This window comes from Episyrphus balteatus, chromosome 2 (assembly GCF_945859705.1).
Source record: "Episyrphus balteatus chromosome 2, idEpiBalt1.1, whole genome shotgun sequence".
In the NCBI taxonomy this organism is placed as follows: Eukaryota; Metazoa; Arthropoda; class Insecta; order Diptera; family Syrphidae; genus Episyrphus; species Episyrphus balteatus.
Genome location: NC_079135.1, coordinates 22,497,003 through 22,523,570, shown reverse-complemented (window position 1 = coordinate 22,523,570; position 26,568 = coordinate 22,497,003). Strand labels below are relative to the sequence as shown.

The window sequence follows — 26,568 nt, the reverse complement described above, 5'->3', positions numbered from 1 at the left end:
AATTTAACTACTTCACAAATTTTGAACGTGATTAAATTAGATCTTCGTTGCTCTTTGCTCTCAATTGTCAAAGTTTATTTCCTGCCAAAGCCGAAGTTTGTGTTTTATCTGATTTCATTTATTGTTGAAAATTATCAAAAAAAAAGTTGGTTTTACACAAACTTTATGTGAAAAGTCTATAATAGCCCTATGCAACAATAAAACAAATAATTGTTTCAAAGATTTTCGATGCAAGTACAAATTTTTTTATTTTTTTAACGTACCTATTAAAAATTTTCGAGGGTCACTGTGGTGTATGAGTAACTTTTTTTTTTTTCTTTAATATAACAGTCAATCCAATTCTTTCTATTCTTGAGCAGTTAATCAGACAAGTTTACCTTTGCGGACCGATCTTTGGACTTTTAAATTATTTAATTGGAAAGGGACACCTAAGATCCAGTTTAGAATTTGAAAAATAAAATAATTTTTGCTAAGAAAAAACGATATCTGCCATATATGTAAATTTTTATTTTCCATCCTTCTCAGTTCGCGTTACCGATTTAACATGTTCTCTTGTATAGGAACTTTTATGCAATCTTAAAAGAAATATTTAAAAAAAGACAATAAGTAAGAAAAGTAAAAAGTAAGAATATGAAGAATCACCAAACAATAAGCCATCATTCCCAAATTAAATCAATATTTGGAATCACAGTTCTAAAAAAATGTTGCTATGCACGTTAGGTACTATTAAACTGTCTATTTTTTAAAACATCTTTTTTCAAGTTAATTTTATGATCACGCACACAAAATCCTTAAAAAAATGATCATATCAACTCATACGATTAAGATCACAACAACAACTTAATCAAAATGTCTTATACGAACAATATAATTCAAATTAATTCAAACTTCCTCCATTAAAAAAAAAAAATACAATTACATTGTACTTGCTCAAATGAAAATGATAATACACCTACAATAAACACAATTATCACATAAGTAAGCGACGAAGTAGACGTGTGTCCAGATGTAACAATAAGTATCTACGGTCCACAATTTTCATCTATTTTTTTTTTTTTGCAAAAAAAAAAAGATGGACATTACAACAATAAATCAGAATGGCAACACAAAATAATATTCTTCCCTAAAAAAAAAAAAAAAAACAAAAAAACAACAAATTGGCACTCGCCTACTCGTTAAAAGCTTATCATCCACCACAATCCACATGCCCTCAAACTGCGTTAGAAGCAAAAAGTATCTGAAACATTGAACCCAAAAGTATCTCAACATCATCATTCATCCGAACCCAACAACAGTTTGTTGTAGACAACAATCCGCCAAATATCTGTGCTGTGCAAATGTGTAACTCATATTATTATTATCTTTAGCAGCTCTTCACAGGTGGAAGAGTAGTGCTTGCTCTGAGTGCTGTTGCTGCTGAATCAAAGTCGATAGCGATACGCGCTACGGTCGGATCGTGCGGATACTTTTTTTTTTGTGCTAGTCCGGAACATATACCGTGAGTTATGTTTACTTAAAAACTAGTATCCCTTGTGTTTAAGGTGTTAGTCGTTAACGGGCGGCCAATGTGATCACTTCGTTGAATACAAAAAACAAAATTAAAGAAAACATAAAAAAAAAAATTATTTATTTCTCAAAAAGTTTATTTTTTCGATTTTTTTATTTCTAATGCAAATGTATCAGAAAGATACAATTTATGATCATTTCTTCTCTTTTGATTATCAACATCAAATTGCGGTTAAAAATTTGAATTTCAAAATTTTCAACCGATACCAAAAATAGTAAAGCAAAAAAAAAAAAAAGGAAAATTACCTGCACTTTGTGGAAAATTTTCAACAAGTGTCGTAACGGTATTTAATAGTTGTGTGTGATTTGTGCGTTAGCATCGTCGATTGAGTGCATAGATACGCATTTAAGGAGAAGATCAATAAAAAATAAATAAAACAACCCAAGAAGACACTATAGTTTCTCTTTTGGAATACAACTTCACTAGACCGACCGGCTGCAGTTGTTGGATAAATAAAAAATCGATTTTTTTTTTATATATTTATTTCGATAAAAGGTATGTTATGGGAACAACAGATACATGAACTCATAGATGTTTTTTTTTTTTGTATTTATTAATGTTTCAATGAAATTGAAAGTATTAGGGTGTATTGAACGTAAGGCTAGGACCAAAAGTGGGGTTACACACAAAGCCTATCAATAAATTATAATGATATCGATTTATCGATATCATTGTGTGACGTTAATTGTGAGAAAAGATTAAAATCTTTGCCAAAAAAAAAAAACAATTAATAAATTACTAAATATTATAAAGGTTTCTTTTTTGGTAGATAAAGAATAACATTTTTGGTGACAATCTGTTTTTTGTTTTATCAGGAAACAATTTTTTTGTTTTTTGATAACTACCAGGCGCCTTTAGTTGGTATTTTTTTTTTTTTTTTTGTTGCTGTTAACATGAATCCTGATTGTGATCGCGAATAATATTACAGACTAATAACAACTCGTTATTTTATTAAATAGAAAAAAAAACTTAAGTATACTTGAGATTAGAAAAAAGTTAAAAAACTTAATTAAGATTATAATATTTTATTTAAAATCAAGATAAATTTTAATAGAAATTTGTTAAAAATATTTTATAAATTTGCGGGATCAATTAATTAAATCTGTGTCTATGGTTCAAGACCATGAGGTGGTTTTAACTTAAAACAACTTTATGATAAACGTGACCTTCTGATTTTTTTTTTATAAAAATTTAAGTTTAGATAGGTGTTATTTTAATTCCTGTAATTATGTCGTCAAGAAATATAAAAATAGTACATTCAATGGAAAAAATAAACTTTGCATCTCATCAACACCTTATTTGTCTATTATATTAAATTTTCTATTAATGATGTCTTTGAAAAATACCTACATAGTAGGAATAATTTAAATGATAGTCTGTAAAATCATTTTACTATCATTTTTACTAAAATGAACAACAATTAGGCAAATTTTTTCTGTACGTTACTAAAAACTTATATGTGCATTCCGGTTGATAACACCATTAAAGAAAAACTACCTTTTTTTGTGTTCCTCAAAATGGTTTGTTGTTTTTTTTTACGGCAACGCTTCTATAGCTTTTAAACTAAAATTCACGTGACCAAGAAACACATTAGAATGAATTAACTCGATTCTTATCATCAATAAGGGACAATTTTTTAAAAATTCCTACTAACATTCTTTACAAAAAGTCAGAAAATATAAATATTTAAGCAAAATAATTGAGTTTCAATTTGATATACAGTAGCTTAATTCAAAAAATAAGTGACACACCAAAATCACTATTTTTGTTAATGAATAAAGATTAAAATAAAATGTATGTTTTTTCTTTGAATGTATGTATTATGGAAAACAATGATTAAGGCTAAGGCAATATAACCTCAAAAAAAAAAAGTTTGACCAAAAAGTTACAATTTCATGAACGTTATTTCAGGTGCAACTCTGGAACTTTAGTAAATGAATGATGTAGTATTCTTGACAAAATTTTGATCAAAAATTTTCATAATAACTTCTTCATATATCAACCGATTCCGGCAAAATTAAAAAAAAAAACACATTTTCATTTTGTACGTATCTAAAAAAGTTTAGAAATTAAAAGATGTGATTTGAAATATTTTAAAAACACATCTCTTTTTTGACAACTTTTAGCACCTTTTTAGACTACAAACTAAAAACATTGTTTATTTCTCCCATAAAGAAGAATTTTTAGAAACAAAAAATTAAGATAACAATTTGCAAATGTATGGAAGTAAATATCATGAAGGTGGGAAGTTTTGACGTTTGAATCATTTATATATTCAACTTTGTTTTATGACAAAAATTTCATGCTCAAATGTTCAGTTTTGCTATCGGATAGCACATAAAAAAGTCTATTCTTCAATTTATTACTAAGTATTAGACGAAAAACAATATGAATTTGAATGATGCATTCTTATCCTTCAAGGATCAATTTCTTAGAAAAAATCATCGCATGTCAGAAATACCAGAAGAGATTTTTTTTATAATTTTTTGGATGGAATTTATTCCAGCCATTCTACAACAGGATTCTGAATTAAAAATACCAAAGATAAGTTTACCTTAACAAAAACAAAAGCACTCTTTTGCAGCGAGATTTGCACGCTAGAAGATTAAAATTTTCAAGCTTTTACATACACTATTTTACATTGCATCATATTTTTTTGCACAGCTTTTATTAAAATATGGTACAAAATGATGATATTAAATTTTTTATAGGGAATGTAAAAATCTGCGAAGAAAATACTTAAATACAATTTGATTTTTTTTTTTTCGTTTTTGAGTAGTGAAAGTGTTCCGGGAACGTTTTTTTATGTAAGTTCGATAGAATAAAATAAAAATAAAAAAGGTTTCTTATCAAATCAAATTTCATTTCTAGATAGGTGCCTTTAAGTTTAATCGGTAAAAACAAGCAAATTTTTCATTAAATTTTGTTTTTAATTTGAAAAAAAAATGACTGGAAATCAACCTTTACATCCCATAATTTTTCTAAACTATTAGTAAAAAACATTAATATGCAGAAGAGATTTATTTTTGACATATTATAATGTATTTCATATTCAAAATTTTGTAAAATTTTGTAAAATTTTTGAAAATTTCGTTAAATTTTAAGATTACTGGAATATAACTATTCGATTGAATCAGCTTAGTCTTTAATTTAAAATGCATAATACAAAAAAAAAAAAACAATTTTCTACTAAAAATTAAACATAACATAATATTTGAAAATATAAATCACTTTGGAATTCTGAACTTTGTACTTTCTAATAAAACGTTCCACGAGGATCTGCCATCAAGCTTATAACCGAATTCGAATTCGAAAAAGAGTTATAATTTCACCGAAAGATATTTTCCTTAAACAAAATTTCAAAGACACATGAATTCGTCCGAAGGAAGAAAGAAAAATTGAAAAAAAAAAATCGGTCACTATAACAGTTAAAATAAGAACCTATTGCGTTTCTTTAACTAACGATTCTTGAAATTTAATGATGAAATGAAAAATTGAAAAAAAAAATTGAAAGGTTTTAAAACAAAATACAGTAAATGTAAACATTTTTTCAAATAGCTAACAGTATTGGAAAAATACCTATTTAAAATTTGGTTTATATTACAATGGCTTTAAACTTTACATATCGTTCATTGCTATCGAGGTCGAAATTTTAACTGGCGCGTGTTTATTTCTTACTATTGTTTAAAACCAAAATATAAATATTTGACAGCAAAATTTTAACAAAGATGTTTCAATTTTTCATTGTTTTTGAATAGAATACCGACACAAGACATGTTGTTTGCTCTTGAAGCAAGAATTTTTATTTCTTTTGTTAATATTTTTTTATTTAAGTTAGCTATTTGAATTAAAAACAAATAAGTATTCAGTTGAAAAATTTAATTTTGTTTTGAACATTTTTTTTAATTAAAGTATATGTTTGGTAAACCCGTCAAAAATTTTCTGTAGGCTAATGGTTTTTTTTTTTTTTGCTAAAACCTTTAAAGTATCTATTATTTGTAATTTTACATTGCACTTAATATTAGTAGTAAAAAAAAAATAAATAAATAAAAATTTTAAGGTTTTAAAAAAGTAACTCTTGATGATCAATTCAAAAATGTCTACAATTCGTAAGTCTGGTCAAAATACCTTTTAAACCTAAAAGTATTAGCATTTCTGTACATTAAATTACTTTCCAAACACAAATTTCTGCTAGTGGAATTTGTAAGCAAAATGTGCTCAGTAAATTAGAGTTATTTTTTTTTTTTCTTCTAACTTAAATTAGCTTAGTTTTTAACCAAAACGGGTATAGCTATAAAACTGAGCACAAAAATTGCTATAGGAACTTAAAATATTTATTCAATTAATTCAATAATTTCGAGACACACACCTGAGGTTTATTGATATTTTTCTACAAAAAATTCAAGTCTATCAAGTAGTAAACAACTTCTAACGCTATCAAAAACAACCGATAATTACGAAAACGAATGATACACTCAAAGGCTTTTACTCAATATATTTAAACAAGTGTTATTAATACTTAACCTATATTATGGAAATTTTTCGAAAACCAGTGACACAGTGATTAACATTTGCTTCAAAATAAACGTCATCAAAACCAATGAATTTTTAAAAATTTCAAAACAAATATTTATTCAGTCTTATATCTTAATTGATCCATCTGGTGCAGTAATCGTTATAAAAATTAATAATTAAAATCATGTTTTATCAAATTGAAAAATTAAGGATATTTTTCAATGGCTTGGAAAATCCTACAAAAAGATTAAAAGGGCATGATCCATCACTTTGAATTTTGAAAAAAAAAAAAATCGCTTCGTAGCCTTTCAATTGAGGTACAACAGAAAAATACTTGTTAAAAAACGGTGCATCTTCATCTCCGTGTCATAATTATTTTTGCCAAACAAAAAAAAAGTTAAAATTTAAAAAAATCACAATTTCACTAATTGTTTTATATTTGTTTTAATTTATTCACTTTTTCACATCGAAATCAAAACGTTGAATCAATTTTTGTGTAATTTATTTTTAATGACATTTTCCCTATTGCATGTCATGCATGTTAGCGACAGTTTTTGTGTAGGAGGGTATGACCTTGAAATGTAGTTCAATTCATTTTAGTTATTTTTATTTCACGATAGTGCAAGGGTAGTCCTTTTAGCTTTCCTTTTTTAAAATTGAAAATAAAATAATTTAAGTTTATTTAAATATTAAAATAAGCTCTCTTAAATTCTCGGAAATATAATTTTCACTACAAAACTTTATTTGCCATGACTAACACTTGAATAAACCTGAAAAAAAAAATAATATTGTGAGTGCATTTTTTTAAAATGAAATGTTTACTTGGCTATCGTAACTATAGTTTGCAAAGTGTACAATGTAATGCAAATTAAAAAAAAAAAGTAAACATAATTAAATTATATTCATATAAGAATCACGGTCTACGGCATAGTCACGGACTACTTCGTTAGTTACCTATTTAAGTTTTGTTTTTGTTTTCTTCAAATTACGTTGAAACTACTCAATTGAATCCAAAATCCATCATAACATATAGACGTTATAGTATCTTAAAGATTCATTAATTGACGTACTAGATATCGTTTGTAATTATTGTGAATGAAATAAATGAATTCACATGAGTAATTTTTTTTTTTTTTTTGCATTTTAATTAAGTGCGTATTTGTTTACAAACAATTAGAATAATAAATAAATATAACTCATTTTTTCTTATAAAGTTAAAGGTATCTGTAAAAATTGTAACTAGATCAGTGCGGCTTACTAATTCACTACTAACCAATCAATAAGAACGACATCAAAGAAATTTTTTTAATTACCGAAGACTACCATAATTATTTTTTATAAAAATCAATAGACTTTCAGTTTTCAGGACAAATCAAGCTTAACCCAGTTTAACATTAGCAAAATTAATATCCCAGTCGAGACAGCCTTTATTTTGTTATTATTTATTATTTAAATGTATTGAACTTTATAAATATTCATATTCTTGTTTACCTTGAATATTAGTACAGTGCATTTCTGATGCTTACTTGTTATTGCCTTTGGTTAGAATAAAATTTAATATTTTTTTTTTTAGATGGAGACCAAAATAAATTTGAAGCAAAAATATACCAGCATTTGTGTCTCAACAAATAACTTTTTGAAGAAAATTTATTAACTTTTTGCTATTTTCATATATTATCTCAAACATATTCATAACTAAGGTTAAGTGGTATAAAAAGATTAAAATAAAATTTCCCTGCAAAAAATGTACGTATACACCACAGTGACCTTTTTTAACTTACTTTTTAAACTCGTATTAATTTATGTGTCTAATACACCATATCTCTCCTCAGACACCATAATGCCTAGTCAAAATAAGTAAATAATTTGTTTTCACCCTCAAATAGCATTTCGGTCTAATACAAAAGACATCTCTCATGTCCTCCAGAACCGTTGAATTTAAAAAGAAAACGACAATAAAACCCGACCAAACAGCTCCGATTCTGATGATCTTTTTTTTTTAAATGTTGGTAATTAAAAATACTTTAACCTCTAAAGGTTAAAAATTGCTGTGTGAACAAAAAAATTTTGTTTTCTAAAATTTAGCTTAAATTTAAATTTCATAAATTAAATGATAATAAAAGATTGTATTATGAAATTAAATAAAAACAAAATTTAGATGAGGGACCACATTTTATCGTTTAACCGATAGATACAATTTTGACTTCAAACATATTTTAGGTATTACGAAAAAATTTGAAAAAAGTCATTTAAATTTTTTTTAATACATTTTTTTTCGAAATTCTGAGTTTGAAGACCATTTTTTTTTTCAAAAATTCTTCATCAAATTTATTTGATATAAATTTAACAGATAGGAATAAAATTCTAGCTTTCTTAAAATGTGTATTTTAATGTTCTTATAAGTGTCTTGTGCTCAAAATATTTTTTTTTTTTTGTGTTTGAAGCCAAATTTCGAGAAAATTGCATCTATTGCTTAAACGATTTAAGATATTTTTTCCCTTAAATTACCAAGAAAACTTTATGGTTTCATTTAATTTATAAAATTCAATCAAAAAAATAGTTTTTGTTCACAACAAATTTAATTTTAATTTAATGAAAGAAACACGGCAACACCGGCAATTTTTAACCTATCGAAGTTAAAGTTTTTTTAATTACCTACGGACGGGACGTTTAAAAACAATCACCAAAATCGGAGAGTATTTATGCAAACATATATTTCAGTTCTTATAAAAGTTAAAAGGAATGCATTAAAAAATTAAAAAATACGAAAATATGTATATACCAATGAAAAGATCATAGAGATTTTTTCTGTATTTTAATTTGGTGAAATAAACTAATGATTTTTAGGAAATCTCCAAAAATATATACGACGTTGTTATCCCAGTTCAATAACCAGAATTTTACTCCAAAAAATTATACTTTCATGAGCTAATATAACAAATTAATGAACAAATCTTAGCATTCAACTTAAAATTCTCAATTTTTTTTTTTTATTTGCAAAAATTATTCATCAAAATTATTTGCAAACAAGTCTCAAAGCAACTTAATATAAAGGTCATAATTATATCAACAAAAATAATTTCTTTTTAACATTCAATTTTGATAATAACTTTCACAAATACGAATACAAATATTTTTGTGTCTGATCGAGATCAAAATAAAAAAAAAACGTGTTATTGTAAAAAAATTTCAATTAGATCTTATTACCATATCAATACAATAAGTACCAAAAGACTTGTCATTCCCTAATTAATAAATATCAAAAAAATCAATCTCGAACAAAATTCTGCAATTGACAAAAGAAATAAAAAAAAAAGTAAATAAAAACTTGAAAAAAAAATATTCCAGTAATACAAGATTAACGAAACGACTATGCAATTGCTCAAGACTTTGGCACATGCTCGTTTCTTATACCCTCCTCCTTTTCGAATGCAAAAAACCAAGAGTATGGCAATGTTTGTTTTTTCTTCGCTTGACTTATGTTTTCTGTTAAGTGTCCAATTCCTCATTCCCATATCTTGTTATTTTCCTTATAGTTTTTTTTTTTTCGTAAAATTTGAAATAAAAAAAAACTTTTTCAGGAATTTCAACATGGAAGCAAAAGTACATATAAAAAAGCAAACATTCCTAGTAACCTATCTTTTACCTATGATCCTACACATGTTTACAATAGAGTGCATTTTGTGAAATTAACTTTGAAATACAAAAAAAAAAATAAAATAAAAACAATTCATTGAAGCACATGTCTTTGAGTTGGGAAATAGGACACCAGCAACATACAGTGCATCAAAAAATTACTCGTACATTTGTTTAAGTCTCTGTTATACTTTTAAACCAAGTTTTTTCTCCTTCTACCAAACATTTCCTATTTTTTTCTTTAACTTAAACAAAAAATTCATGAATTGAAAGTATCTAAAATTTCCTGATGCAATGTTGTTAACTTTGCTTGCATCTTACCAACAACAAAAAAAAAACTTCCACTCTTTTCTTGTTGTTGTTGTTGAAGACTGTGATAGTGGCCGATTGCGCTTTAGATACTTTTACACTTGACTAGTTATTTGCTAATAAACAAGAAAAAAATAATAGAAAAAAAAAAGACTAAATTTCAAATAAAATTCATGTGCGAACCACCGCACGATTTTATTGGTGGGGAATTTGATTTGTGGTCTATGAAGTAGATTAACATCGCCAGTGTCTACAGAAATGAAGAAAATCAACATCATTATGTCTTGGGGTCAGTGCTGCTACTACTTGCATGTTGTTGTTGTTTTTTGTTGTTGTTTCTTTTACGGACTACCACCATGGGTACTGGATGTTGAAGAGCATTTTCTTCGTAGACTATCGATCGCCAAAGAAAAACAGCCGTCTCAGTGGTTGACTTGTTAACATAACCAGCTGTTTATTGTTTTGTGTATCTAAAGAAAAATAATAAAAAAGTTTATTGTGAGAGTGCAACATGTTGCTGGAAATATGTTTTTATTTTTTTTTCTTTCGTTCGTGGTTAGGGATTTTAATATTGAACTTTTTTTGTAAATGTATCTAAAATTTTGCTAAAATGTTTAGGGATGGTTGTTGAAATTCAATACGTATTTTTTCAACAAAAAAAAACAAACTTAATTCACCAAGCAAGAAGTTTAGTTACTATAGATATTTCGTCGCCCGAGAGTTGTTTTGTCGTAAACGCCAAAATGCACTTTTTTAAACTGGATATGTAGTAATAGGTTTTAGAACGTTCTCTTTTCATTTCTGTTATCAGATTTGTCCTATCGTTTACCGTTACTGAGATAATTAGTGTGCATTTTGTCGTATATCCACAAAATAAGCATCGGATTAGCGTTGGTTTGTCGTAAGCGCCAACTTTTGGCGTTTACGACAAAAATTCTATGTATTTTTCAGCTTTTTTTTCTTCAGTATTGGTTTGTCGTACGTCGTACAAAACAGATAGGGTAGAAAATTTCGAACTTGTTTTGTCTTACATGTATGTAGGTATATGACCCAAATAGAATATAAACAAATATAATAAACCTACTAGAAAAGTATTTATTGAAAATAAGGACTTCATGTGCTATAAGGACAATGAAATTAAAAACTAAGGGCTGCATTAAGCTTTGCGCTACTTGAGGTTTTGCACTATTCCTAGAGGTGCAAGGAAGAAAAATGTGCATCTGAGAGACATCTCAAATGTTGTATTTAATTTTGTCATGGTTCTTGTCGTTTGTTCCTGCCGCTAGATACTTGACCTCATCCTCGGTCACAAGTACCGCTTATAAATATGTACACTGGTTGATCTTATATCGAACACAAGATCAAGAAGTCGGTCGCGGGCGCCGCTTCGTTCAAGCGCATTGTCTTGAGCGAAGTGAAAAAAGGTCGCTGTTTTATTGTTGTACACTTATTGATCTTGTCACTTCGTTCGCGCGCGCTGTCTTCAACGAAGTAAAGTGAAAAAAAGGTTGCTGTTTTATTGCTGTATACGACTGTAGTCGTGAGCGCCGAGCCCGTGGCACCTCTTCGTTCAAGCGCGTTGTCGTGAACGAAGCGAAAAAGGGTTGCTGTGAGTTTTGTTATTGCACCCGCTCGCAAAAAACACCTGCTGGTCGAAAATTATTTTTTTAAGGCGCCATTGTTCTTCGCTAAATTTGCGTTATTGTTTTGCAAATTGATGATACTTTTACACTATTTTATAAAGCGAGCGGTAGAAAAGTGGAATATAAAAGCTCATCAATATTTAAAACATATAAAAAGCCTACCATAGCAACTCCTGTAAATTTGATCAGCCAATGTCTTCAAATTACTAAAAAAATCTAACTCGATAACTAAGGATAAGATTATTTATATTAAAAGCCTTTTCATATTTATGCCTAAATCAGACCAAGAATATTATGAAGCGTCAAATCAAAAAATTAGAATAAATTCTTTAGTTTGATATTTAATTTACTTTTATTTATGACCATATATTAATTTAACCAAACTTGGTTTATTTTTATTTTATTTCTTTCATATTTCATAGCCATAGGATGACTTTTATTTTTTGTTAAGACATTTTTTAAATTTTTTTTGTGTTTATGGTCATATTTTTTGGTTTTTCTTTATTTTAGATATATTTATTTTAATAATTGAACCTCTAAGTCAAACCAATACTACTTCTATGTAATAAGAAACTATTTTTTAAATATTTAATTAATAAATAAAAACGAACTGTGAAAATTTTTTAATTTATTTTTTAGTATTGGAATTTTGTACGTGCGCCTACTTTGTCGTACGTGTACGGGATGGAAAAAAAGTTGATTTTGGTGGCGTTTACGACAAACTGATTTTGGATAAAAACCTTGATAATTTGAAAACTAAAATAGATGTGACAATTTTGAAAACATAAATATAAAGAAGATATCGCACAAAATATTCTATTAAAAATTGAAAAAAATCTATCGGCCAGTTTTTTTTTTATAAAAGCTCAAACCTTAAAATGCGATTTCCCAAAATTCCAAAATTGGCGTATACGACAAAACAATTCTCAGGCGACGATTTGAAATAATTTAAAAATAAATACATTTAAGCCTTAATTTGTTTTTTTTTTTTTTTTGTTAGAAATTTAGAATAATCCAACTTCTACTTTACTTTTTTGAGTACTTTTTTGTACAAAAACTAAAACAGAAAATCTCCTTCGCTTTGCTAGATTTTGAAAATTTACATTTGAATTTGGAAATTGGGTTAAACTTTCCCAAAGTCATACGGTACCAAAATTTTTGTATTTTTATTCGAATAGTTCTGTTTTTTTTTTTTTACTGTTTATAAGTTTTTACTCCGAATTGCAATAAAATTTTATTTTAGACATTTTTCGCAGGTCTTTATTATTTTAAGATTTTTCATAACATAAATCTACAGAATTAAATAATGGTTAAGTCAAAATATAATCTTGTTTAATCTTGAAACTTGACAATACCAATTTTTCAACTACATTAATAGGTTACACGTAATTAATAGCAGATTTGGTTGAATGAAAAATTTAACTAATAGCCCGAAAATCTATCCCATACTAAAATTTTTCATAATTCTGGCCAGTTTCCAATTATCATCAAGAAAACAAAAAGACATCATTCAAAATATAATTTTCTCAAAATATATCCTTAAGTTATAAGGTATGTTGAAAATATTTTTTTTCGAAAGCAACTGATAAATCATCTAAGTTTTTGACAGCATCAATTTGCGACGATCACAGTTATCATCATTGTCATAATCATCATCGAAATATTGCTTTATGTAAAACAGAGATATTTTAGTTAAGAATCTGAAAATCAATTGTTTTCAATTTTTCATCATTGCTGTAACAAAACAACGATATGTTGGTAAAATGCAAATGGCATTAAACTAGAATTTTAACAATTTCAAACCACCAACCAATATTTTTCTTGCAAAATCTATGCAATCACAGTTTGTGTTTGCTTATCACAGACATCTGTGCGTATATTTATCGGAGTAATCTGTGATATATTTTTAGAGTTTATGATATTTACCTAAGAAAGAGATGTTGAATCTTTTGTACGTACCACAGTACTTCGTGATATATGTACCTATAAAGGACAATCTTTGATACTTTACAAAGTATTTTTTGATACATACTGAAGCATTTCGTGGAAATTACTAAAATAATCCGTGTTAAAAACTGGGAAAATCTGTGATATTTAAGTGAAAAATCCAACATGCATATCGAATCAACCTGTGATATTAACTTGAGTAGTTCTCGATATCTTTGATACTTGCCAGAGTAAACCGAAATACACATTCCGTGACATAAACTTACCTGAAATACGCACCATTCAACACATGTTCATTTAACATATCATCGGCCTCATAAGGAAACCTATCGTAACTCCCAAAATCAAGATTTTACAACATTTTGAAAGGCTAAGGTGGCCGATATGATTTCTAGTTAGTAACATAAGTTGCTTTTGTTCGAATCTAATAACACTAGTCGGCAAAACTGTTTACAGATTTTTTCCAACACGTCTAGTTTTTGAGCTATGTTCATCAGTATTTTCGCTATAAACTCCCAAAAACTAATTTTGAATGAAATGTTTTTTTGACGTTTGATCTAAAATATATATTTTCCGCTTTTTTCACTTCTATATCAAATATCGTTTAGAAAAAAGAAGATGTCTGTAAAGCCGATGTACGGACGATGATTTTACGTGATAACGTCGTCAGAAAACAGGTTGTGTGCTTTTGTTTAAAATGAGTCAATTGAAGCGTTTACTTATTTCAAACAATCATAATTTACAAGAAAAAGCTAAAAAAAAATACCTTTTTTATTTTCTCATTACATTAATTTTTTATTTTAAAAGCTTACAAATAAAATTATGCAATTTAAAAGCAAAGCATTTCTTCTTAAGAATAAAACCATTTTTAAATTTTTACAATGCGCAAAAAGTATAAAAATAATTCATGGAAAACAATCATTTTCATCAAAAAAAGAAAAAAAAAACATGAATTTTTATCTTCTCACGTCATTAATTCCATTTTTTTCCACAACAGCCTATACAAAATTTTTGACCATCTGAAAGCTTATTGTCTTAGCTCAAAACATATGTATCGATCAGGTCTATGAGACATCTACAAAAAGAGCTAGAATGTTTTGAACTCGATCAAATTTCATTAAAAAAAATCAAAAAAAAAAAACATTTATTTTTATGTCCTCACGCTATTTTATCAATTTTTTTTCAATGAAACCTATACAAAATTTTATACCATGTGAAAGCTTATTATTTCATCTTTCATATGACGTATCAATCTCATTTCAAAGATGCCTACAAGAAAAGTAAGAATTTTTTAAAGTCAACCAATGATTGAAAATGATTGAAACTTCGCACACTTATAGTCGTAGTCATGGTCTATCATTACTGCATGTACTTTATTCCTGTATCTAATATAAAAAAAAGGGATACAAATAACAAACGATAAAAATCGGTTAAAAACGGTAAAAAAACGTGTTTTTTTAAAACTTGTTTCTTCCGTTATTCAGTCAAAACTCACTAAACGATTCCAATTTTTTGCACATGTATGCACAAGGGCAAATACATGTCCTATAAGTTTGAGATTTTGAACACTCCAAAAAAAAGCTAAAAATCAAAAATTACCCAAAAATACCCCTAAAAAACAAGGTGTTTTTCAAAAATTCATATTTCGAAACGCAGAGTGTTGGAAAAAAACTCGTTTTAGATGCCTAATTTTTTTCCCTCATCTTTCACCTGGCATCTTTAGAATTGTCAAAAAAAATTTCCTTTACCCAAAATCATTATTTTGTAATAGCCCAAACACGTGTACAACGTTCAAACAAAACGTTATAGCTTAGTTTCAAAATTTTTTAGATTTTTTTCTTAAATGCAGTTATTCTTAAATTAATCTCATCTATCTATACCAAATCAATTCTCTACGACTTCGCGTTTAGATTTTCATCTTTCCGTTTTACCCCTGTTTACCCTATTAAATGACGGAATTTTTAAAAATCCTTCATTTGGATTAAGCTTTAGGTTATTATCTTTCAAATAAGCTATAAAAGATTTTTGGATCTCTTATAGTTTATTTTTTATTTTGAATTGAAATTTTTTGCCGCACTGCGATATTGCGAGAGTGTAACGTTAGAAAATGGCGTCACTTTTTTGTGGTGGCTGCCATGGTTCATCGATTTATAAGACGTTATCACGTCAAAAATAATTAAAAAAAATAATTAACATATATTTAAATATGAAGACTGAAGATAAAATATGGCTTTTGGAGATTGCATAAGTAGTTCTGCAAAAAAAAAAATTTAACGGTGATTAAATTCAATGCCGAAAGTACCAAAAAAACGCGTTTTTGACCTGTTAATATTCAAATATTTCAAAAACGTGACGTGCCAGTAAAATTTTGACTTCAGATTCGGAATCAGCACACAAAAATCCTTAAGAAAAGTATGGTTTAGTTCAAGCTCTTTTTTCGTTGCCGACCAGTGTAATTTAGAGACGAGTTCCTTACCCAGATTGATTATAAAAATCAGGAAAAATATTATTCAATGTGGAAAGTTAGTAATTATTAATAATTTGATTTTCTTACATCTTTTTTCTTTATAGTAATTATTTAATGATTAAAGCCAATTTTTTTTAATGATATAAATCACATTTGCTTATTTCTACTTTAAACATGATCCAAATCACAGGGATAGATTTTTTATAGAGTTGTTTCAATCTATTAGATTAATAAATTATTATCAGTTTCCTATTCTTGTCAACAAAAAATAATTGTAATTGGTAATTAATTTTTGTTCACCAGTACTTGACATTTATAATTTATATTATGCAAATTAAAAAAAAAAAAAACCTAGTGAGAAGTTCCGCACATTGTTATAAAAACACAATACATCAATTTTCATAAAAAAAACACGTTCTCCTTTGATAACTTTCGAACCGGAACGTAAAATAAAATTAGCAAGTAATTGTTAAAAGCCTTTAAATTTTGAAATCTTAATTGTAAACAAACTAAAATAATATTTTACGGTTAAATATAAAAAACAATGAATATTTTATGAACTGTAACAAATTATTTAAGATGTCAGCCTTTTTTCAAAAATGTTAATTCCAATTAGTTTTGATTAACACCTTTTTTAAATGACAATTTTATTGAAGTTGCAAAATGTCAAAAGTTAAAAATAATAATGATTAAATTATATCTAATGATTAATAGTCTATTTAATAGACCGGAGCTCCAAAGCAAAAATAGAACAAATTCGTTCAAGAGTTTTTATTGCTGATTATGATTCCTTGGTATAAAAGAATACTCCAAAAGTGCTACTAAATCCATTGGTGCATTTCTGAGAAAACGGCAAAACTGGTCGGTTTTCAGTTTTTTTGAATTAACTCGAAAACCAAGCCTAACTTTGAAATGATTTAAAGACACTTTTCATAGCAAATTAAATTTTCTGTCAAGTTAAGATGGTTAAAAAATTTTAAAAATTATTTTTGACTAAAATTCTAACCTAAAATCAAAGAAAAAAAAGTTAAAAAATTGACGATTTTATTTTTTTTTACTAAATCAAGGGGCATTTTGTGTATGTAGCCGGTACGTCCAAACTTTGTACTAAAGAAATAAAGTAGAGGTAAAATCCTTTGATAATATGCAATTTTTAATTTTTTTTGTCAAGAAACAACTTAAATGTACCTATTCAAAAATTAGCACTTTTTCTAAATTTTTGACTTTTTTAGTTAAAAGCAAGTTTTTAAAACTCGATAAAATCGTATTAATTGGTAACTTTTAGACTTTTAAAGTAAACAGGCTTCGAGGGATTGATTTAATATAAACTAAATATGACAAACAAACAAATTTATTAGCATCCTTATGGATTATGGATCGAATGGATGGACGGAGAGCCATTAGCTTTGGTATATTGCATAGAAGAACATTTAATACTTTTAACTTTTTTTTCTTTGATTTTAGGTTAGAATTTTAGTCAAAAATAATTTTTTAAATTTTTCAATCATCTTAACTGGACAGAAAATTTAATTTGCTATAAAAAGTGTCTTTAAATCATTTCAAAGTTAGGCTTGGTTTTCGAGTTAATTCAAAAAAACTGAAAACCGACCAATTTTGCCGTTTTCTCAGAAATTCACCAATGGATTTAGTAGCACTTTTGGCTGGAGTATTTATTTATGCCAAGGAATCATAATCAGCAATAAAAACTCTTGAACGAATTTGTTCCAATCAAAAGGGTCTATTCAATAGACTATAAATTATATCGAAAAAAATGTTTATTGCATCTAGCTTCAGCATTCTACTTAAGATCTTTAACTTTAATATGTCCAAAAGCATTTTTTTCAACATGCATTTATATTTCTTCATATTTCCTTTTTGATGTTACAAATGCACCAAGTCAGGTTTGGCAATTGACAAAGTTCAGTTGTTACAAAATCTAATGTTGAACCAGCCCTGAATACTTCAAAACCCTTATTGATCTAATTTGTTGTAAAATATAACCATATTTTAATTTACATAATTTAGATAAAATCTTCAAATCTATCTATGAATAGTTAATTTGTTCACGCGTTTGACCTCTGATAAAAAAAAACGTGTCAAACTCCTTTACAAAAAAAATTAACCGACTCATTCCAAAAACAAATAATGCAAATTTGTTTAAGTTTAAAATATAAATATCACTTTATACTGCACACATGTCTGCAGAAAACATAAAACCATTAAATGTGATAGGTTCATTGATAGTCAAATCTATACAAAAAAAAAATTTATTAGCATAAAGCAGTTTTAACTGGATAAAGACCTCCAAATGAAAGATAATTTGATGAGGTTTGCATGTTTAACACATACGAGTAATTAATTGAAGATTGAAATGATTCATGAATAATGGGAAGTGAACAGAAAAAAAAAATGTATTCAGCTCACACGTGTTGGGGATTTCTTTTTTCGGGCTCAATCCAAAAAAAAAAAGAAATGGAATTAAATTTTGACAAATTAATTGTTTTAGATTTAGATGAGAAATAATTTCGCAAAAAATTGTTAAGAAGAAGAAATTTATTTCATTGGTATTGGGGTTATTTTTATTGTTATTTTTAGTTATATTTATTGTGAACATTAATAAATTTTTACTATTTGGTGTTTTAAAACATGGTACCCGTTGGTCGAAAAGTGTTTATCCTGTTTTACTACCGCACAGTGAAAAAATGGGAGCAAAAAAAAGCGGATTAAACTAAGCGGAATTCTGCATAGTTTTTTGCCATACGACTTCCGTCCTAAATGGTTGCAAGTCTTCTTATTTCCTTGAACGTGGGAATTTTAAAAGAATCCACTTAATTTAAGTTGAACAAAATTGAATCTTTTCATTTTAGTCGTTTTTTCAGGATAAAAGCTCTTATATTATGAAATCAGGTTCACATTCAAAATAACAGATTTTAAGCAGATTCCACTTATTTTAAGCGGAAATCATATTATTTCAAGACGATGGGATTTAAAGTGGGCATCATCTTATTTTAAAGGTACCTAATTTTGTCCGTGCAAATACAAGAAAAGCTGGTAGTTTCTTCATTATTATGCAAGCGCTTTGGATCCCCAATACCATTATTGCTTCCGCGGGATATATTGATATTATATCTGGGATAATAGAAACCCACTTCCATCATCAAAAAGCTCCAATAAATTTTCGCACCTGCCTAGAGACCCAACAGTTGTAGGTTTGTCCCCAGTGGCTGAAATTTTTTTTTTATTACTATATTTCCACATACAAATAATATGATTTTCCGCTTAAATTAAGTGGATTTCTTTTAAATTTTCGAAATAAAAAGATCTGTCTGCTTAATTAAAGGCGGAAGTCGTCTTAGCAAAAAACCATGCAAAAATCCGCTTAATTTAGTGTGGTCTTTTTTCTTATTAAAATGTTTCCACATAAAAATAAAATGATTTTCTGCTTAAATGAAGAGGATTTCTTTTTAGCTTTCAGATTCAATAAAAAAAGAAATTTATTCCGCTTAATTCAAGGTAGAAGTCATCTTGGCATTGACAAAAAACCATGCAGAAATCCGCTTAATCTAAAGTGGAATCAGCTTGTTGTTAGGTGGTGTTTTTTGTTTATTAAAATGTTTTCACATAGAAATAAAATGATTTACGACTTAAATTAAGTGCATTTCTTTTAAATTTCCGCATTCAAGAAATTAAGAAGATTTTTCCGCTCAATTTAAGGTGAAAGTCATCTTGGCAAAAAAAAAATGCAGAAATCCGCTTAATTTAATATGGAATCCGCTTGTTTTAAGGTGGTATTATTTCTCCATGCAGTAACATTTTCCCATTGAGCTGCAAGAAGTAAGAAGTAAAAATATCAGATGATTTCAAAAGAAAAAAAACATATTTCGTCAATTCCAGTTTGATTTCGTCAGCCAAACAACATAATTTTGCAAAATGCAAAAACCATTGAAAATATTTGTTGTAGCTTCTTTTTCAGGAAATCAAACTAAAATCACATCTTTACATGCAATTTTTTTCAAAAATCCTGTCTAATCACATTCATGAGCTCACTTAATTGACTCTTTTACATCATTACTACAACTTAGACTTATCTTATCTTCATCATTCATGCAAAACTTAATGTTTCCATATATTTTTTTTCTATCTCAAAGTATGGATGGGAACATTCATCTAATGAAAAGTTTTCAAACAAAAAAAAAAAAAAATGTTGCATCCACAAGTTTCAACACCCAAAGCTATATCATCAAATCACCAACAACACTATGTTGCTTACGATAAAGTGCCCATGTTCAATTAGTAACATAAAAATTAATAACCATAATTTCAGTTTCAAAGCTAAACGTCCTTTAACTTATCATCGATTGATGTACGGCACACGGTTGTCCAAACAACTTATTAAAGACCACACAGTCTTTTTGGTCAATCTGGATGGTTTGGTTGCCGAGGTTTGCCTCAGCCAACAACTAGTCATTTGTGACCCAAATTGAGTGCACACCTTGATGCAGCAGCAGCAGCAGCAACACCAACAGCAGCAGAGTCAATTGCCTCCAGGTAAATTATCTCACGACTCTGCAGACTCTGTTGTATCTTCTGACTTTGAAATGAAGTTATAGTCTAACAACTTTGTAGTTTGTATAGCTCTTAGAAAGAACTAGTAACTTGTCCATAATTTATCAATCATTTGAGTGTGCGTATGGGGAGTATGTTGAAGACAACAACAACAACAACAAAAAACTTACGAACACGTTACAAAAAAAAAATCTATTGAGAGCACTGTCCGGTCTCAAAGACTTTTATGCCTTTCACTTTTTCAGCGAATTGCGCCGTAATGTTTGCCAAAAGGTTCGTGTTCAATCGTCACCGCCAATGACCTTTAAAGAATCTCATTTTCTTCTGAGAAATTAGAACCACAAGTCTGAGTTAGAAAAAAATATGAATTTTTAATGAGATTAATAAAATTCATTCTCATTTCACTTGCACTTAAAAATGACAAAGATGAAAATTGCATTTGCAACATTGGCAATAATCCAGAGGTACTTTTCCTACACAAAAATTACTCATTCAAGTCGTTGACTGTCAAAATATTTTAACCAAAAAAATACACGTTTTTTTGCTCAAATTTTTGGCATCATCGAACAATTTTTATTGACATGAAAAATTGCGGAAATTGGAAAAATCCCTAACTCGACAAACGTTTGTGACAATTTTTTTTTTTCTGTTAATTTAGCGACAAGATGCATTATCTATTTTTGAATACAGATTCATCTGAATAAACATTTTTGGCGTAGTGGCCGACTATATTCTTGAACTTGACTTTGGTATTTTCCACTACTGAGATGCTGCTGACGATGTCGCCGCCACCGCAATTGTTTTAGCTGTCGTCTGATGCAGATTTAAATCTCGTGAAACTGTAGAGACAATTTTGTGATGGATCTACACAATGTGTGCCAACAATTAAGTAATTTGCTAAAAATAAAAAGATATATTCTCTGCATTTGGTTGTCGTTTTTTGTACTGCTAGTGTGTAATCTTAGGCTAGACCTAAACCAAAAAGAAATGACTTTATGTTTACGTTTGCGTTAACTTTAATGTTTACGTTTACTTAAGCGTTTACGTTTTCTGTTATGATTACGTTTATTTCTACATTTCCGTTTATTTTATGTTTAAAGTTAACGTTATTGTTACGTTAACGGTTACGCTTACGATTTTGATTATGTTTACCTTAACATTTACGTTGACGTTATTGTTTACTTTAATGTTTACGTTTACTTTAACATTTACGTTTTCTTTTATGGTTACGTTTATTTCTCTCTTTTCGTTTATGCTATGTATAACTTTTACGTAATGGTTACGGTTACGTTTTTGTTTATGTTTACCTGAACATTTACGTTGACGTTTACGTTTGTGTTACTGTTTATGTTTACGTCCAGTTTTACTTTTGCACTTTTATGTTTACTTTTATGTTTACAAGTCTCAGGTTAATTTTTTTTTTAAATTTAATTTTATTTGACTTGTAGCATTTTTAAAAGTAAGTGTGGATGTCCCTTAAAATGCACTCATTAATTCCGGTAATTAGTCTTTCAAGGATAAATGTTAGGCATTGATTGATGTTTAAATCAGACGTAAAATCAAATTTATCTTAGAATTTAAAATAAATCTGTTAAAATTATTTGTTTGAATTTTTCCATTATAGATGATTTCAATTATATTGAAATTTATATATGAAAATAAATCAAATAAATTAAATTAAATCAAAATAAAGTTTTGTTGATATTATTTTATGAAAGAGACTTTTCAGTATTTAAATGTGCATTTACAAGAATCCTATTTCCAGATGCACGAGTGCCAACAATTTTGGGTGGAAGTCAAAATTTTAAAACATTTGTCTATCAAAAAGTAGCAAATCAATCAAAATATTTTGTAATTTTATAAACCATCGTCAAATGAAGAATGTAATTTTAATTCAATCATCTTCAAGATTTTGATTTTTTTTTTCATGCAAAAAAAAAGTTTGAAATTTAAAATTGTTTATCTATTTTACGTAAAATTTAAACATTTGTATTGTGTGCCTTATGAATTCTTCTCCATTGAACATACATACTTTGAACTTGAACTTAAAATTTTATTAAAAACAGCAGTTTTTCATTATTATTAGATCTTGGTGTATTATTAAAAACCAATCTATCTAATTTCTAGGTTCTTCAGACGCTATGAAAATTATCAGCGTTTTGCATCTGCAATCTAATAAATTGTTACGAAATAATTTCCCATAGAATCAATCTATTCGTGACCATTTTTAACTTCCATTTAATTTTTCCATATGATTGAATCCAAATTATAGTTTTCGGAGAAAAATATACTCAATTCTGTTTACTATGAATATCTTGAATAAATTGTTGCAGCTTCATGACTTTGATAAATTCTTAGGATAACAAATTTCTTAGTTTCACAACAGTTAATCCCTTTTACAGGCAAATAAAGGTTTCTTTTTTATACTTCCTGAGTTTCCAAATTCAGGATCCAAAACTATAGTTCGCGAAAAGATAGATTATGCTCACTAAAAGTGAAAATAATTTAAACTTATAAAATGTATTCTTTAAAAATGATTGATATTTGGTGAGCGATCCTAACCCAATCATTATTATTTATGACTTCCACGTGAATTTAATTATACATGAAGATACATAGAAGAATGTGCATGGTACACTGTTGCGTATACGTACTTTTTTTTCTTTTCGGTATTAAGTACACTTATAATTATGAAATTGGTTAGATAGTTTTTAAATGAGTTGACTTTTTTAAAAATAAGGTCCAGTTGTAGGGTGACCTGGATTGTAAAAATGTTAATTTAAAAAAATACATTTAAAATTTAAAAAAAAAAAATATTTTAAATTTTAAAAAAATATATGAAGAAAATATTTGCATATTTTTTTATAGGTAGGAAAATACTTGCTGCAACTGAAAAATATTTGCATTGGAATAAAACAACGGAATCCCTAGTTAAAATTTCAGAATTAACGTCAACAGTATTTTGGTAGGTCATTATATCAAATAGTTACACTCGAAATACATGTTAGATTTTATTCACGTTTTTCAACTTGCATCCAATTCTAGTGTGATAATCGTATAGTGCATGCAGGAAAATTACAAAACCCTTGCCAACTTAATGAATAGGAAGACATTGCACTCTTTGATGTAATTTTATTTTTTTTATTTTTAAGAACTAGAAATTACAATAAAATAAATTATTTTTAATTCAAGAATTAAAATAAATTATCTACCGAAAACGTTTATAAATAAACATTAAGTTTTTGTTGTTGTTAATGATTTAGTTTGCCAAGAAAAATTTAAAAAAAAATCGTGATTCGTGGGAAGAGATTAATTAAATTTCTATGCAATTTGTTTTCTTGTTTTAAAATACATATTATAAGGTTTTTGAAATTTTTGAAAAACATAAAATATTCTATGAATTTTTGTTTTTTTTTTTCAAAGAAAAAACCCTTCTTTTTCTCACTATTTGATGGCTTATGGAGGTGTAATTTTTTCATGAATATTAAACTTGACAAAGTAATCATTTTACAAACTTCATAGAAGCCTTTTGAATATTATTACTCGACTATTTTTTTTTTATTTTCTACTTAAACTTTTGAAATATAACACCTGTTGCGAAATATTTGCACTTTGTCCATAATAATGGCATCAAGCCGTTTTTTATTCACATAATGATTGTTTTTTTTTTTTTTCCTAAAGCATTTGACCTTAGCAGAAATAAACGTTAAAAATACAACAACAATAAATAAAATGAAAACGCATAAAGTGTGAAGCTATGGAAAATGAAAACAAAACAAATTCTTCACCTACTTCTCTCTACCCTCTGTTGCCCTGCTCAATTTCACAGAAAAATATTTACTGCGAAGAATTCAATGTCAATGAAATTTGAAACTCGAAAAATGTCATATACAAATTAAATTAAATTGTAAAGTATTATAGGTATGCGGGTTGGTCGCACATTGTTGCCTTGACAAATAACTAGAAAATGAAACAAAAAAAAAAATGGTAACATATTGGTAATGATAGATAAATAAAAGTAAAAGCGGTGATAATATGTATTTTATTATGTATAAATTAAAAATAAATTCTGTACAAAATTCTACAAAATTGTAATCTTTTTCGGTTTTCAAAAAAAAAACTTTTTGTTTGACATTAAAAAAAAAAAAAAAAACTTTAAAATTTGTGTCAATATTTTTGAATTTATCAACAAAACCAGTACTAACCCTTTAAAATTTCAATAAAAAAAGAAAATGATACCTTGTTGACGTGGGCTGAATAAATTGTTAAAAATGTGAACGTTTATTTAGTACGAGCATAACAAATTTGTTAACATGTAGTAAATTGATCATAATGAGGTGTAAATTTGATTTAAAAAATGTGTTTAATGTGTATGAAATTGTCCATGAAAAAAAGATGAAAACAATAAAATTTTTTTAAGTAAATATATTTGAAATGGAATCGTTATCGAAAAATAGTTGATAATGGTCAATTTCAAAAAAAATTTTTGACACATATTATAAATCATTTCATATTATCCTTATATTTATTTCTTTACATCCTTAGAAAAAAATATAAGTACAAATATGTACATATATGTATGTCTGAACAGATTTTTGAGAGATCATTAACTTAATAAGTATAATGAACTTTAGGTATGCAATAAAAACGTATAAAATGCTTAAACAACTGTAAAGTTGAATGCTATAAAATAATATAAACAATAATTAATAATGCAAAAGTCTGTCTGATTTGTTTTGATGAGGTGTTAAAAAACTCTAACCTAACATTTTAGTGAAGGGTAAATTGGACTGTATCTAAATTTTAAATAAATATAAGTTATAATTTGTCGGTAGATAAAATTCTAATTCTTTCAAAGCTTTTATCATATTTTGTACCTTATTAAAAAATATTCCTTTAAAACTAAATTAGAATAAAGATACTCTACCTTTTAACAGTCTACTTCTAACATTTTATGCGACACAAGTCAACTGTAATTTTTGTATACACAAATTTTATAAGTTTTTTATTCTTAACCTTCAATATGGCCTGACAAGTGTAATATAATTCAAATAGAATTTTTCGTTCTTTAAGATATTTCCTTTTCCTTGTATGTATTAAATAAAATGCACAACTTGCGTTTAGAGTTAAAGTTGCTTAAATTTTTAAGATTATAAAAAATAAAATTCGTTTTTAAAAAAAATAAAATAAAATCTGAAATCAAATTGCCCTCCAAAACAAGTATGCAGTTTGGATTGATATATTAACATGCATTTTTAGAAAAAAAAAATTTCAAAATCGTTAGAGCCGAACTAATTTTTTGGAAAAAAAGTTTTAAGATAAAATTGGTATGCCATTTTGTAGAAATCACCAATCAGCATCTTAAAACAAAATTAAAAAAAAATTCAATGTCCCGTTTTAGAAAATTTGATTTTTCAAGATTTTTTTAAAAATCCAAAAATTATTTTTTTGGAAATTTTATTTTTGGTTTATATTTAAATTATATAAATGCTTTTTCACAAAAAATTTCGTTTAAATCGAATAAGCACTTTCGGAGATAAACGGATTTGAAAAAAAAAAACCGTTCTATGGAAGGTACCGTTAATAATAGGCGTGTTTTATTGGTAACTCAGTACTTAGCTCAGTAAAATTTTGTACGAAAAACAACAACAAATGATTGCTAAGGATAAACAAAAGTTTTTAATTTGTTGGTTTATAGAAAAAATCTTTTTTTAAACTTATACATTTTTGTCTCTTCAACACTAAAGGATTATTAATAATAAATAAAAGTAATCGTTTGTTGTTGTTTACAGCATTAAATGTTTACTCAGTAAAATACTGAGTACCAATAAAACACAGCTTATGATTTTCAAAAAAAAAATTTTTTCATTGAAAGATAGACCTTAGCTTAAAACTAACATTTGAATTTTTTAAACAAA

The 26,568-nt window shown here is 27.2% G+C and overlaps 1 protein-coding gene across 1 annotated transcript in view; it reads left to right on the top strand.

The window, feature by feature from the left end:
• The first annotated feature begins 1,638 nt into the window (after nt 1-1,638).
• The window catches only part of LOC129908533 (proton-coupled amino acid transporter-like protein CG1139), a 35,230-nt gene continuing 10,300 nt past the window's right edge, over nt 1,639-26,568 (top strand). The window contains exon 1 of the mRNA XM_055985111.1: nt 1,639-2,062. The gene's annotated coding sequence lies outside the window, so the exon portion shown is untranslated. The remainder of the gene's footprint in view (nt 2,063-26,568) is intronic.